The 16,452-nt window shown below is 34.6% G+C and overlaps 1 protein-coding gene and 1 long non-coding RNA gene across 2 annotated transcripts in view; one reads left to right on the top strand and one right to left on the bottom strand.

Moving 5' to 3' along the window:
- The window catches only part of MED27 (mediator complex subunit 27), a 253,392-nt gene that overhangs the window by 45,309 nt on the left and 191,631 nt on the right, over positions 1-16,452 (top strand). The window lies entirely within an intron of this gene.
- On the bottom strand, positions 1,005-16,312 carry LOC127550927 (uncharacterized). Its single transcript, XR_007950962.1, has 3 exons — positions 16,067-16,312; positions 4,440-4,565; positions 1,005-1,216 (listed from the first exon to the last, which is right to left on the bottom strand). It is a non-coding gene; the product is annotated as an uncharacterized LOC127550927 (long non-coding RNA).

Below are 16,452 nucleotides of genomic sequence, written 5' to 3'. Positions count from 1 at the left end.
TTTAAGATGACATCAGTTGCTTGAATATAAACCAGGTTCACTTTAGAGAAAGCAGGCATATTATGTTTACATTCTTACTCTTCTGCTTATCCCCTCCCCCATCTCACTTTCTGAAGGTTGAACTGACAGAAATCCTTGCAACTCCCACAGCTGAAGTCAGTGTTAACTATTCCCACCCACTTGTTCCATTTTTATGTCCATGAGAGAGCATCTTTTCTTTATATTGTTCTGGGAATGGATATTGTGAACTTCAGGTTGCAATTTTTTTTTTTTCCTGGAATGACTGCTTCAGCAGGGCAGCCATTCAGCCAGAGATGTTTTTCTCTTATTCCCTTGATTGGGATATGTTGTGGGAGGTATAAAGAGAAAGAATATGAATGCTTATTGTATATGTTATCTAATAGTTACCTTCATGAAGTAATGAAGCAAATGGTACAATATGTTAAACGTTTGAACAAATGCTATCTCATTTGTAATTGTATATAATGTTTCAGATGAACAGTTCATTGCAGATGGGGTACAATCTTATGAGTTACAGGTTGCTGTAGTCTACTGGCAGTCACTTTTTCTCCTCTAGTGATCTCTTATGAAAATAAACTTTATGAATTGAAAAATCCAGCAGATAATAAAACAAGCTGAACAGAATATTGTCTGTATTGTTAGATGTGGTCATTTTAGCAGAATTTTTGCTTAATTTCTTTTTGGTCATAAGGGTCATTCTGGATGGGAGTAGTTTAAAATGACTGTGATCTAAAGACAAGAGGCGTTAATAAAACATTTTTTTAAATCGCAAATTTAAACAATTTCAAATAGAAATTTAAATAATTTAATTTAGCAAAGTAATTTAAGTAGCAAATTTAAGTAATTTCAATAGGTATATGCCTATTGCATATATTCCTCCAGTAATCCTATTGTTCAGGCATGGATAGTCTGATGGCTAGAAGTTTGAACTCAAAGAAATACTTGTTAAAGAAAAAAAAAGTCTACTAGTTAAGTGAGTTTTCTCAAAGTTTGCACATTCCTTTTTTTTTTTTTAATGCTTATTAAACACAGTTCCCATATACGCATTTACAATTTTTGTGAATTGATTATTTAGTTTGTTGTTTGCCAATCATGACATGTTCATTAGATATTCCAATTCTGCAAAGCATTATAGCAGATTCTTTGGGGGAATATTAAGAAATGTAAAACCCAGTCGCTGACATCATTCTGCAGCCTAATTAAAGAGAAAGGAAACACAAATGGAAAGTTAAGTAATGATACCAAAAAGTATATGATGAGTGTCAAATGAGTTCAACAAGTGATAGGTTCTATAAATATTTTTTAAAATCCTTCATTTATTTTTATAAGCATTTTTTTCTTTTATTGCCCCTCCCTCAAGTTAAACATTGAAAAAAAAGAAAAAGAAAAACTATGTTAACAAATATGTGTAGCCAGCAAAATATATTTCTTCATTGGCTATGATAAAAAATATATGTCTCATTCCTCATTTTAAATCTGGCAGGTGGGTGCTGTATTTAATTTACAGAACTTTTGCTAGATTCATGCAATTCATTATTGCATTCTGTTGGTTTTCAAAAAAATCACCATACTATACCTTCCTTTCCTCTCTGTCTTCTCTGTTGCTCATTTTGAGCATTTTATGACTTTATTCCAGTTTTATCCACAGGATAAAATGTCAATCATTCCATTATTATAGAAATTAGAACTGGAAGTAGCTTAGAGATAATCAAGTCAAAACCCCATTGTACAGATGGGGTTACAGATGGAAAGGCTGAAATGCAGAAGGGAGAGAGAGTGAAAGGACTTGTTCAAAGTAACATGGTTTGTTAGTCAGAGGCTTTGAGGATCTTCCTGAAGCCCAAGTTTACTTATTTCCACCCCTATTTAATGCTAATATTTTTGCTGACCTTGAAAAAAAACTACTTGAAGAGAAGCATGATGGACTTTGACTAATGTGTTTATAGATTTCAGTTGTGAATTTTACCTTTCTTTTCTTTCTTTTCTTTTTTTTTTTTTACCTTTATTTTCAAAAAATTTGGATAATTGGGAGTTTACTGCATACAGACTTTAAAATGTTTTATTCAAAGCATCTTAATGAAATGTATTAGAAATCATTTAGCAGCATGTTAATTAATTTAAAATATGTAATAGATGCTACTTTGGATTTATCACAAATTAATGCACGTGGGAATTATTTGTTTTCATTCCAGGCTCTTCCACTTAATAGTCCTGATTGTTACAGAGAGTATGGACCTTGGACAAGTCAATAATTGCTCTGTAGCTTAGTTTTCATAGCTTTAAAATGAGGTAATAGTAATAGTCAATAATAATACTACCTCACATGGTTATTTTACTTCTTAGTAAATGTTGTAGTACTTTTGTAGAAATGTAAGACATGTTGTCATCTAACTATTCTGCTATATGACCTGTAAATATTTATTTAGTTTGGTTAAACATATGGTTTTGTTTTGGTCCCAGAATTAATTACTATATTTCAAAAAATATTTTTAAAGTATGTACAGATAAGGTGTTGATAAAAGTTACATAAAATATTTAACCCCAATCTGGGTCTGTAATTTTTTTAGAAAAATGTCAAGAGAGGTAATGCACAATATAGACAAAATAATACCAAGTAGTTTCAGGAGGGTGTGATTATTAATACTTTGGGAGTGGGATTGGGGAAGAAATCAAGAAAGGTATCCTTTGGGAGGTGATCTCTTAGATGTGTTCTGCAGGAAGTAAGTGATTCTATGAAGTGGAGATGAAAAAGGAGTATATTCCAAATAGAGAGGACCACATGCATAAAATAGGGAATGGCTAGCAAGCTGATTTGACTAGAACAGGGAATAAATACATAAAAGAACATAAAATGAAATAAGACTAGAAGGGGGGTTGTGAGCCTGATCATGTAGGGTTTTCAATATTCTGCTAAAGATTTTGTATTTTAACCTTGAGTCATTTGAGAACCACTCAAGATTTTTGAGTAGGGAACTAACATGGTCAGATATGTGTTTTAGAATATTGATTTGGCAGCTATATTGGTTATGAAATGGAGACTGTAGAGACTGGAAATAGCTAATTAAGAAACTGTTAAGCAGTCTAACAGTAGAAGAATCAGGTGTGTCAAAATTGATGAAATTTTGAAAAATAATTTACTGTAATTTTTCTTGTTTGTGCAAAGGAACTTTAAATACAAAAAAATTACAAACAGATGTTATAATTTTACTTTGTTAATTTTCATCCTGCAATCTCCCATTTCCTTTGCCTTATTGGGGAAAAAAATGCACTGCATCAAATGATACAGTTTAGTCCTTTGAGATATTCTTATATTGTCGTACTATGCAAGAGGTGATGAAGGTCTTAATTAGGGTAGAGATGCTGTGAATAGAGAGAAGGGACATGTGGGATATTGTGGAAGTAGAATCAATAAGATTTGGCAACTGTTTTTGAACCTGAATGGAGTTGCAGTGCCTTTTAAAAAAAATGACATTTGTAGGAAGGAGAGTTTGCTATCTTTTTTGGAAAATATAACAAGTTCTGGTTAGGACATACTGAGTTTGAAACCCTTATAAGACTTAATTTGGAGATGTGTAAAAAGCAATATGGTACTGAAGTTCAGAATTGAGATTGGCACTGGTTGTATGGATTTGGGAATCCTCTCTATAAAGATAATTTAAACAATGATAGCTGATGACATCATCAAGGAGGGCCCAGGATAGGGTTTTAGGGAACATTTATATTTAATGAGTAGGTGAATGAGTCCAGTAAAAGAGATTGAAAGGGATCAGACAAGTTCAAGGAAAACCAAGAAATAACAGCATCATAATAGCCATGTAATGGATGTATGTCCAAGAATAAGAACTTATTAATTATAGCAAAGGTACTGGAGTAGTCATATAGGATGAGGATTAAGAAAAGATCTTTGGATTAAACAGTAAAACATTCATTGATAATATTGGTGTATATATAGTGTTAGAAATCAGGATTGCAAAAGAATTGAGAATTGGGATGAGGAAATGGAGGCAATCATTTTAAGATTTTGACTGTGTAAGGGAGAAGAGAAAAAGAAAAATATAAGATGATAGCTTTAAGGGGATGGGAATATCTAGTATTAAAGGTTTTATAATCATCAGATTTTAAAAAAAATATATTTCCTCAAAGTTTCAGCCTATTCAATAATTCATTTTGATAATTCAGCAAACACTTATAGCTGTGTACAATGCAAAGCACTGTGCCAGGTAATGGGACTACCAAAATAAAACAGTCCTTTCCCTCAAGGAATTTTATGTTCTGAGGATATATAATGCATATTCTCATATGCACAAATACATATTCTGGTCCAGATCTGTGATTTCATATGTATGAAGAACTTCTGAGGAAGCTCCCTCTGATACAGGTTAGCAAGTAGGTTGTAAATTATAGTTTTAAATAGTTACCTGGGGCACTAAGAGGTTGAATGGCATTCTCATGATCATTTAGCTCAAATGTATTAGCTGTAGAACTTGAATCTAGGTTTTCTTAACTTCAAGGTCAGCGTTCTGTACACTGTTAGGCTGCCCCTTCTGCAGAAACACAATATGAGGAAAATGCAGTTTGAGTTCTTTCTTGAAAATCATGCACATCTTTACAGAAGTGGTATCTGATTTAAGTCTTGAAGGAGCACAAGGATTTTGAGAGATGGAAGATGGGGTAGGGAAAAGGAATTGTCATTCCTGGTATGGATCAGTAGTAAGAGATGGAATTTTTGAATCCAGTCATTCAACCTTGTTCTGACACCATATAATTTTATTAACACATCTCTTTATCTTTTCTCTAAGAACAGCATGAAATATTTTATCAGATGTTTTGCAGAAATCAAGGTAAACCAAATCCAAAATATATACAAATATGGTATAAAGAATATTTAAGAAGAAAGAGCTCTAACAACTGGGATATGGGAAGGGGGAGCCAGGCAGGCTTCATGAAGGAGATGGAACCTTAGTTGATTGGGTGTGAAGAGGAGGACCCCAATAGAGAACTGAGAAATACCCATTCTTAAGGGTCTTCTTGAGTAGGTGTTAATCCATCTAACATGTTTGAGAACAATTAGACAGGTAAGGGAAGAAAGAGAAGAGAGCAATGTTGTTGAAGTCAAGGAAGAAGAGAGTGTAATCCAGAAGGAGAGCTTTGATTAATAATGTTCAAAGTAATATGGTAATGTCAAAGAGACTGAAGCAGAGGCTTTTTGGTACTTCTGTGTATTACTGCCTCAGTGAGTTGTGAATATAAAGTGAGATAACATTTTGTATAACACTTTGGAAATCTTAAAGAATTATAAAAGTAGTAGTGGTGGTAGTAGTAGTAGTAGTAGTAGTAGTAGTAGTAGTAAGTAGGTTATTATTCTTCATTCTCAAGGAGGACCAAAATGACATCACTATGTTAGCTCAAGCTAGTGTGTCCTGCTGTAGTTGATCAGACCGATAGGAACTCAGAATGCTCTACTATAGGTCAGACATAAATAGTCCTCATGAACATTTGGGATAGATTCTATCCCCATTCTGAAGTTTTTAAGAGAGACCTTGAGAATGTCCTTGAATCACTTTTTCGGACCACCTTGTGAGCGCTTGCCCTGTATAAGTTTTCCATAAGAATCTTTTTGGCATTTATTATATAATGAATGGTAGTAGCAGTAGCAGTAGTAGTGTAGAGAACAATTTCAGTTGAGTGAATGGCAGTTGAAAGCCAGATTACATGAATTTGAGAAGTAAGTGGGTACTAAAGAAATAGAATGTAGAAAATAGTTGTTAGGAGATTGACAGTGAAAAGAAGGAGCAATATTGGACAATAACTTGAAGGAATATCAAAATTTTAAATGGTTTTGTAGACCTAAGCCTACTCATAAATGAAAGAAAGACCTAGCAAATAGATTGAAGATGGAGCTGCAGCTTTCTTCTGGAAAAGGTAGAAATGAGATTGGTAGGACAGATATTAAATGAGGCAACATTTTGTAAAATGCTTTGCACGCGAAGTATTGGCTTTTACAAGAGAAGGTCCAAGTCTTCCTTCAGAGACATGGATTAAGAAGGTAAAAGAATGTCTTAAGACATAAAAGGCTTTGAACTGTAGAGTTGGGGAGGGGAGAAAAGATCTCATGGTTGATAGACTTTATATTATCACTGTAATAATAGGAGAGGCTTCTACTTGGGAGGATGGATGAGAAATCAGGAGCTTGAGGAGAGAATAGTGTTAAGAATAATCACTTAGGATAGTGGAATAGTTAGTCAGTGAATAAACATTTTACTATGCAGCAGTGAAGACATAATTAAGATTAGAGAGCATAAATTTGTAGGTTACTTTATGTAGGAGAAGACCTTCTTAAAGTTATCCCATTTAAAAAATGAAGGCAATAGCTGTACCTGATCTAAAATTATATTATAAAGCAGCAGTCACCAAAACCATTTGATATTGTCTAAGAAATAGATTAGTTGATCAGTGGAATAGGTTAGGTTCATAAGACAGAATAGTCAACTATAGCAATCTAGTGTTTGACAAATCCAAAGATCCTAACTTTTGGGATAAGAATTCATTATTTGATAAAAACTACTGGGACAACTGGAAATTAGTATGGCAGAAATTAGGCAAGGACCCACACTTAACACCGTATACCAAGATAAGATCAAAATGGGTCCATGATCTAGCCATAAAGAAAGAGATTATAAATTTAATTAGAGAAACATAGGATAGTTTATCTCTCAGACTTGTGGAGGAGAAAGAAATTTGTGACCAAAGATGAACTAGAAACCATTACTGATCACAGAATAGAAAATTTTGATTACATCAAATTAAAAAACCTTTGTACAAACAAAACTAATGCAAACAAGATTAGAAGGGAAGCAACAAACTGGGAAACTGTCTTCACAGTTAAAGGTTCTGATAAAGGCCTCATTTCCAAAATATATAGAGAATTGACTCAAATTTATAAGAAATCAAGCCATTCTCCAGTTGATAAATGGTCAAAGGATATGAACAGACAATTTTCAGATGATGAAAGTGAAACTATTACCACTCATATGAAAGAGTGTTCCAAATCATTATTGATCAGAGAAATGCAAATTAAGACAACTCTGAGATACCACTACAACCTGTCAGATTGGCTAAGATGACAGGAAAAAATAATGATGAATGTTGGAGGGGATGCGGGAAAACTGGGACATTAATGCATTGTTGGTGGAGTTGTGAATGAATCCAACCATTCTGGAGAGCAATCTGGAATTATGCCCAAAAGTTATCAAACTGTGCATACCCTTTGATCCAGCAGTGTTATTTCTGGGCTTATATCCCAAAGAAATACTAAAGAGAGGAAAGGGACCTGTATGTGCCAAAATGTTTGTAGCAGCCCTGTTTGTAGTGGCTAGAAACTGGAAAATGAATGGATGCCCATCAATTGGAGAATGGCTGGGTAAATTGTGGTATATGAATGTTATGGAATATTATTGTTCTGTAAGAAATGACCAGCAGGATGAATACAGAGAGGACTGGCGAGACTTATATGAACTGATGCTAAGTGAAATGAGCAGAACCAGGAGATCATTATACACTTCAACAACTATACTGTATGAGGATGTATTCTGATGGAAGTGGATCTCTTTGACAAAGAGACCTAACTCTGTTTCAATTGATAAATGATGGACAGAAGCAGCTACACCCAAAGAAAGAACACTGGGGAAACGAATGTGAACTATTTGCATTTTTGTTTTTCTTCCCGGATTATTTTTACCTTCTGAATCCAATTCTCCCTGTGCAAGAAGAAAATTGTTCGGTTCTGCAAACATATATTGTATCTAGGATATACTGCAACATATTTAATATATATAGGACTGCTTGCCATCTAGGGGAGGGGGTGGAGGGAAGGAGGGGAAAAATTGGAACAGAAGCGAGTGCAAGGGATACTGTTGTAAAAAAATTACCCTGGCATGGGTTCTATCAATAAAGAGTTATTATATAAAAAAAAAGAATGCTGTAATTATAGTTATCAACCTTGTTTTAAAAGAAGAGATAAGAGAATAAATCTTCTTTAGCTGACAAGATAGAAGGAAAAAAAATGAAGGCAAAAAAAATCCTTTTTAATTTATCAGCAGTTTTATCAGTAATTTATCAACTCATTCTTCTTGTGTTTCCATCTTCCAAATAGTTTGCTTTAAGCTAATATGTCAAGAAATCGTGCTTTTAAAAAAAGTTTTTAAAAGACATATTCTAGGGTTCCTGAAATCCAGTATAATTGTCCATTTGTCATCTTTTATCATGTTGCAGATATGATTTAAAGTGTTAGAAACTTAAGTTCTGTGAATATATTCACCAGGATAGAAGTTGAGAGAAAAAAGTAGTTGTGATTTCAAATTGGGGATGAGTAATCTTTCCTGTTAACACCTTATAGTTTGGTCCCTGAATAATTCAGTCATTGAGCTATTCCTGCAAATTTCTTCTGTTAATATCTTACTGTGCTTTGTTTTGTTTTTTGAAACAAAGGCTTTTCTTTACTTCTCCTAGATGACCTACTATTCTGATAGTTCACTTGTTTTTGCTTTTTTGAGGGGAGGAGTGGTTGAGAATAGAATATTTGAAACTAACTCCAATAGTGTCTCTTCTACAGAATAAAAAGATGTGTTTGCTATTGCAGGCAAAACTTCAATAGCATTTTGTATTTTGACTTTTTATTAAATTGTTAAGAAATATAGTCATAATTGCATATATATTCCTTGATTCTCAGACTTTTCTTGCTGGTGTTTTGGGTTATTTAAGTCAGATTGTTTTTTCTTTTTGTTAGCATGTTTGTGTATTTAATCTATGTAGGGAATGATGCTTCCACAAAGGATTATTGGACTTAATTCAAATTGCCATTATCTCCCCTTAAAAAAAATGCATGGTGAATATCTGACAAGATAATATTTATTAGGTGGAACTAATCTTTATTATTAAATCTGAAAACTAGAGTAAAAACTTTTTGAAGATTTAATGTTAATTCTTTTTGCACATGTTTTGTTTTTGCTTTTAAAGCAGAAGTTAGATGACAACTGACTCTTTAAAAAAGTATAAAAGAATTAAATTGCCTTAAGATGATTCTGCCAACATTTAGAAACAAGGACATCTGAGGTGGTATCTTTTCTTAAATTCTATCCTCTTACTCCATGTAGCTGTATCCATCACTGAACATAAGAACTTTATCACAAACTGTGTATATGTCTTACTGCAGTATTTGAAAGACTTCAAATTTTGTTAATGTATCCTATTTCCTCTATACCTTAATAGTCAGTTTCCCTGAATTATTGTGGCTAAATATTTTATCATCTTGTGGCCCACCAAACATACTTAGCTCAGCTTGCTAAGATAGCAGACATAGTCTATTGTAATCTATTGATATCAATTGATTGATTGATCACTTCAATTGATTGATGAAATGCTATTGAAATCATAGCAGAGGGAAGAGGCCTAATGAGTCTCTTCTACTAGTGCAAGTTGACATTTTCTCTGCAACTTAGTTTTAAGAGAGAGCACTGAGTAGTCACTTGCCCAGGGTCACATAGCCAGTTTGGAACTTGAATCTAGGTAGTCTTGGTTCAGAGGCTGGTTTTCCATGGGCTACGCCACACTGCCTCTCACTAGGGCTATAAATGCTTCATTTATATTCCTATTTTATATACTTATATACCTGGAATCATGTCATGTAAAAATTTCTTGGATGAAACCAGGTTCTGAGTGGAAAAAATTTAAGAAGCCCTAATATAAAAAATAGTTCTGAATGATGGAAGTTAGAAGCAAGATTTTGAGTTGCAGCTAGGGCTTGTGTCTCCTTGCTTTAACTCCCTCCTCCCCCACTTCCCATCCCCACATACTTTTTCTCATTTTTAATTGCTTGGATTTTCTACATATTGAATATAAGCTACTCATCCTCATGATGATTAAATTTTAGCCAGACTTGATAAGAAAATGGTATAAAGGCTAGATGGAAGGACTTTCACTATGTATTTCAGTGCTTCCTTACACTTTTCTACTTTACTTTTTCTCTTTCTAATTTCATGGCAAACCTAGTAATATTTGGTTGAGAGTTTAACTTAAACCCTTGAAAAATAGTGGCTAAAGCATGACTTCAGAGGACCACCAGTGAAGCATGCCTTCCCCTCTAGTCAGGGATGAGGTAGTATCACGCTGTACAAAGAGGCATACATTGTCAGATTTGGTTAATGTTCTTGTGTTACAAGTGCGGTTCTATAAGAAGAACAGGAAAATGGGGAAGGGGATAACTGGGAAACATCAACAAAAAATTTAGCAAAATAATAGCATTTATATAATGTTTTGTCAAGCACTTTAGATATATTATAAATATATTACTTTAAATATATATTAAATGTGTTACTTTAAATATATTAACTTTACAACAACACAAGTAGTACTTTTAATGTCCTGATTTTATAGATAAGGAAACTGAGGCTTAAGGGATCACACATCTAATAAGTGTCTGAGGTAAGATATGAACTCTGATCTTCCTAGGTCCAAGATCTAAGACCTTTTCCACTGTTCCATAAAGCAAAGGGTTAAGAGAACAATAGTAATGGGTACTTTTCTGCTCTAGTGACCATCACAGTAGATACTGTTGTGCTCAAGGCAAGACCCAGATTTGGGAAAGTTAAGGGTGTGGAATTTGGAGAATTTACATGAGAGTTCACATTAAAAAAAATGGTCCCCTCTTCATCAGTGGCAGTGTTATGTGTTTCTTGATATTGTTTGGAAAAACACTGATGGTGTTCTGCTTATTCCTGGAACACATTTCCATTACCTTTTCCCCCATTTTAATCGAAGTCTTTTCTGTAATTTAAATTGATTCATTCATGATCTGTTTTCCTTGGAGCTAGCAGTTAGCTGGATATTTTTGCCATAGGATGATTATCATTTAAAGTTATTTAGATACAACATTGGTCCTAGAGTAAGGAGAATCTCAGTTTGAATTTAGCCCCAGACATTTGACACTTGCTAACTAACTGTGTGACCCTGGGCAAATTGCTTAACATTGATTGCCTTGTAAAAAAACTCAAAACCAACCAATCAACCAAAGTTATTTGTCATCCTGTGCACCCACTTCTTCCTGAGCCTCCTGATCTCCCTATTGTCACCCTCAGGGTAAGTCTAGATTCTTTAGCTTATATAGTCTTCTTCCAATCTACCTTTTCAGTTACCTATGCTGTTTGTTTCCTTAAAAACAATGCTTGACCTCATTTGATCTGCTTCCTGCTCATCAAAAACTCTGTAAATTCTCATGTTTACAGCTTGAAAAAAGAACAGTGATATATTGAAAAGCTTTCTGAAGTGTACCTTTATAATTTTGCTTATGCCTTTCTGTACACCTGAAATAACCTTCCATTTTCTTTGCACATAGCTAAACTCTAAGTCTCCTTTAAATCTTAGTTTAAGTTCTTCTATCTTTTCTTTGATAAATTCTTGGCCATTCAGCTCATAATGACAGTTCTACAATTACCAATTTTGTATAGCTTCACTTTCAGAATTTCAGAGCTGGAAAGGGACTTTTAAGGTTATCTGGTTCCCCTCTTCCCCTTCACTTTTAAAGGCGAAGAAATTGAGACCAGAGTAGTGGCTTGCCTAAGGCCATATTGTTAGTGGAAGTGTCAGAATTGGGACCAGAATCCTACTCCTTAGACTCTCAGACAATGGCCTTTTTTGTTTAAGCACCAGTAGTAGGTGTTTATAAGTTTTGTTGCTTGACGTGATGATAAGCACCATTTGTCTGGCTGTGTTGGATTGACTCTTTAATATATCTGATTCTTTACTTAAGTTCTAGGACTTCTAGTGATACTGAAGAGGTCATTATCAGACTAACCTCATTTCCTTTTATGATAGAGCCATTATAGGAGTAGATCAGAGAAAAGTTGTAGGTAAAGTATACTTAAATCTTAGCAAAGCATGAAATTATAGACCTAGTCCCTGCTCTTCTAGGATGGGAATCTGGAGTTGAAAGGACCTTAAAAGTTCTCTTATTCGAATTCCTCATTCTGAATGAAATAGGATCCAGAGAAGTTAAATGGCTTCTGGCCCAGAATCATACTACTAGTAAGTAGCAGAGCCAGGATGTTAGTTTAGGTTCTCCGACTTCAAATCTAGCAATTTACATGCTATTTTATGCTATCTCTTTTTTTCTTTTTTGACAAAATAGAGATATAGATCAGATGATGGTACAATTATAAGGGGATTTGGGGTAAATTGAATGGTTGCACATAAAAGGTCATCTGGGAGAAGTAATTAATGTGTTGATTGATAGAGTAAGGATCTCAAAGAACCTCGGAAGGCCAGAACATTGGACTGAATTTAATACTCCAAAATTTAATAAAAATAATTTAATATTCTTCACTTCAACAAATTAACCTCATAAGTCTGAGATGATGAAGGCACTGGGGAGACAATAATTTCCTTTTTCAAATGATCTAGAGATTTTATTTGACTAAAGGTATATGAGTGAAACATGGTAGACAAAGAAGCCAGTGTGGTCTTAGATTATAATTAAGTGAGGTATGTGTACAACATTAGTGAGATCATGATAGAGCTACTGTGTACTGCCCTGTTCAAATCACATTGGAAATAGCTCCCGTATTTTAGAAATGACATTGATAAACTGTTGGGCAAAGATTATTGTAGATCCTCAAGATCATTCCATAAGAGAAAATCATTGAAAGAATTAAGGATGTTTTGTCTAGGGAAGAAAAGACTTGGGGGAGAGGGGGAAGTCTAGGTTGGGGGAATGCTTAACTGCTTTGAAATATTTGAAGGACTATCTTGTGGAAAAGGGATTAGACTTGTTTTGCTTGGCCCCAGAAGACAAAACTAGGAGCAAACAATGTGTAAAAGTTATAAAGAAGCCAGTTTAGGATTGATGTCTAGAAAAAATTCTTAATAATTAAAGATATCCTAAAGTGAAATGTCCTCTAGAGGTAATCACACAGCTTCTGTGCTTCTGCCTACCTCCTCCACTGATAGGAAAGCAGTTTGTTGGGTGTGTTACAGTAGGGGTATAGGTTGGGAAGTTCATTCCAACTTTTAGAATCTGTGATTCTGCATGGTTTAAAAAAAAAAAAGCAGAATAACTTATAATTTCATTTTAAAACTGAAAGAAAACAGTTTTGAAAGAAAACAAAGTTTCACTTTTTTATTTTTTATTTTTAAAATTCTTTTGAAGAAGCTTGACTGTTTTTCTTCTTGTTGGATTTTGGTCATTCTTTTTTTTTTGGTGAAGTCTGTTTTCAATTGGGATATCATTAAGTTGTCTTGTTGAGTTGTATATGTGGGTCTTAGAGATCCTCATTTATGTCAATAGTTGGTGGATGTTTGGAATTATGGTTTAGCTGTGCAGGTGCAGAAGGAAAAACAATTTTGCTTCTTTCTCAGGCCTTCTTAATTATTACTTTTACTTCCCTCTCTGGCCAATCTAATACCCTAGCATCTCTGTAGGATGCTTATATTGATTTATTTGCTTGAAATGTGGAGAAGTGAGAAGAAGAATTGAAACTTTGTCTCTGGAATCACTATAGATCTGCCATAATATAGAATATCAGAACTGGAAGGTACCTGAAGAACCATTTAGCCTAATTTCTTCATTTTACAGAATAGGAAACTGAGCCAGAAAGAGAATGTCTTGCTCAAGGACTTGCTTAATGAATTAGTGGCAGAATCTGGGATAGAACCCCCATTTCTCAATTTTTAATCAAGATTTTTTTCTGCTACACTGTTGTTTTTATCCTAGTGGTAAATATGAGTCTTTTTAAAATCCAGATTCTTGCTTAACAATAGCCTAGGAATATTGAAGGTTTTCCTTGATTTTTCCCACAGTCTGAAGAGCCTAGCTTTTGGCCGCTTCAGGATTAAGTAAGATTACTTGCATCTTCTCTCCATCTCTCCTGTGTGCCTTGTATGAATGTGTCCTAATAACTATTGATATCAAGTTCATCCTGCAAGAAACTAAGACCTTTAGTGTCTGCTGATGTTGCAGTTTTCACATTGTGTTTTTCTTACCAGTAAAATCAATTGAGATAAATCTTAGTAACTTTTCTAGCACAATGAAGTGGTTAGGCCATGCTGCTCTGCCTGGTTCCTTCTTATACAGGGCATGCTCTAACGTCATGTGCAAAGTTATTTCAGGAAAATTGATTGGTTGATCCACTAGACTTAAAGGTCAAGCTAAATCACATTTTAGAAGGATTGAAGAAGATGCAAAATCGCCCCCATACTACATTTGGCCCTGTATTTTCCTTTGGTGCTGTTGTTTGCTTTGTATGGGAAACTTCTAATTTGCTAAGCAGAGACATCAGTACTTAAAGGTCAAAAGCCAGTGTGTATTTTTCATTTTTAAAATCGGGCATAGTCAGCCTATTTTGGCTTATGTACAAGGTACTCGTTGTCTTCTGGAAGTATTGAAGTGCTAAGAAGATATGCCAGCACACTGCCAAAATAATGTTACCCTTTATTTACAAGAGTGATGGACAAAGGGCCAGTGACTGCCCCCTGGCACTTTTCCAGACAATTGAAGAAGCTCGTGAGGCCAGAAGGTTCTGCCATTAGCTTTTCCTGTAGACCAGATGGAAGGGGACTGCTAGGTAGTCTTGGAGGGTAGGGACCTTAAAATTCTGGGGAATCATAAGAATAGTTCAGTGATTCGTGGTATTCTGGGTGACAGGCAGCTTGACATTCTGTAATTACCACCAATGCCAAGATACTTGGGGATGTCATGCTTCCAAATGTTCTGTGTTGAACTTTTTTTCATCTTCAAATAGGGGATGGTCTGATGTGAAGAGTTGTTGTGAATGTTTTCTTGTTAACCATTATAACTGTCAGCAATTGAGATCATCGTTCTTTGTCAAACTTGATTGAAAATAGGGTATCAGCCTAAAAGTTGATGGTTAGGATTTTTGAATTCAGAAATAAATCTTCTGTTTCTGAGGAAGAAATTTAGGCTAGAAAATGTGAGGAAAGATTAAAATGTATGCAAAAAAGGAAAAGTAGATCATATCATTATGCAGAGCCAGGAGGAAGAGAGGCTAGGCTCAACCTTCAGCTCTGCCATTTGCTGACTAGATGTCTGGGGCAAATAATTTATTTTCTCTGAGCCTTGATTTCCTTCCCTATACTATGAAGGAAGCAATTTCTGTCCCCTTCTTATAAGATCCCAGTAAAAATCAAAATTCATATAGCCTAATAAGTGAGAGTGCTTTTTAATCTCTAAAGCTCAATGGAAATATAAAGTGGCATTATTGTTATTAATGTGTATTAACCAAATTAAGATTTTAAATGAATGTGATTTTCCTGTGCCAATTAGTGGCAGACTTCTTATTAAATGAAAATTAGCCAGAACAAAAGAAAAAAGAAAATGAAAATAAAAGAAATGTCCTAATTTGGTTAACGTTCTACAGGTAATTTCCAACCCTGGAATTTCTGGAGAAAATGTGCTTTGCTTTTGATCTCTTAAGCAGATACAGAATTGTCCTTCAGATGTAAGGTCAGCATATCCAGCTGCAAAGCAGATAATTAGAAACAAAGTCAGTTTGCAGGCTAAAAATGTGATGCCGTGGGTAGCCAATAGAAATCCTGGCCCAGGAGAGAATTGTAATCCTCATCAGTTTCTCTGAGTGTTTCCATAGTACCATAGTTAGATACCATCCTCCTCAAACTCCTTTTGCAAGGAAATTGGAAGACATTCCTGGGGGTGGGGATAGAGATGGGGGTGGAGGTGAAGGAAACTAGAACTTGAGTTCCTTCTTCCCATATGGCCTTCTTGAGTTACAGGCTATGATAGGCAGCATGGTCTTATGGGAAATAAGCAGACTTACTCTTACTCATATGATTTGGGTTTGAATTCTAACACTGACACTTGATAGTTGTACATGGTATGTTGGCACATAGTAGGTAATTAACAAGTGCTTGTTTGTGTTTCTTCCTTTGTAAAAACAATACCATGTAAATATTTATCACTTTGTTTGTAATAGAAATACTCTGTCACAGTTACAAAGACAAAACAATGAACAAGTCCTACCTTTAGAAAGCTTCTATGATCAGAATCTCTGAAATTGTTTTATCAGATCCTAGTAGTTTCATCTCTTCTTTTACCCTAATCCTCTTAATTCATCCTCATTGGGTTCATTTAGAATTTGTTATCCAATTACCCTACTGGGCCCTCAATACAACAAGGCAATCCTGTTACTTCCCCTGTTTGATTCTGCATCCTCTTTCTTATAGGGGAAGAACTGTACTAAACTTTCTTTTCCTAAGCCTTCCCATGGCCAAGATTCCACATTCTTTAAAGAATCTTCACTAGATTCTTGCATTTCCTCATATTGTTATCTATCTGTCTGTCTATCTGTCTGTCTATCTGCTTGTCTGTCTTGTCTCTCTATTTATCTTTCACAATGCTGTTTAAGG

This window comes from Antechinus flavipes, chromosome 2, assembly GCF_016432865.1.
Source record: "Antechinus flavipes isolate AdamAnt ecotype Samford, QLD, Australia chromosome 2, AdamAnt_v2, whole genome shotgun sequence".
Lineage (NCBI taxonomy): Eukaryota > Metazoa > Chordata > Mammalia > Dasyuromorphia > Dasyuridae > Antechinus > Antechinus flavipes.
The sequence above is the reverse complement of the archived record's forward strand: the minus strand, read 5'-3'. Positions and strand labels throughout refer to the sequence as shown.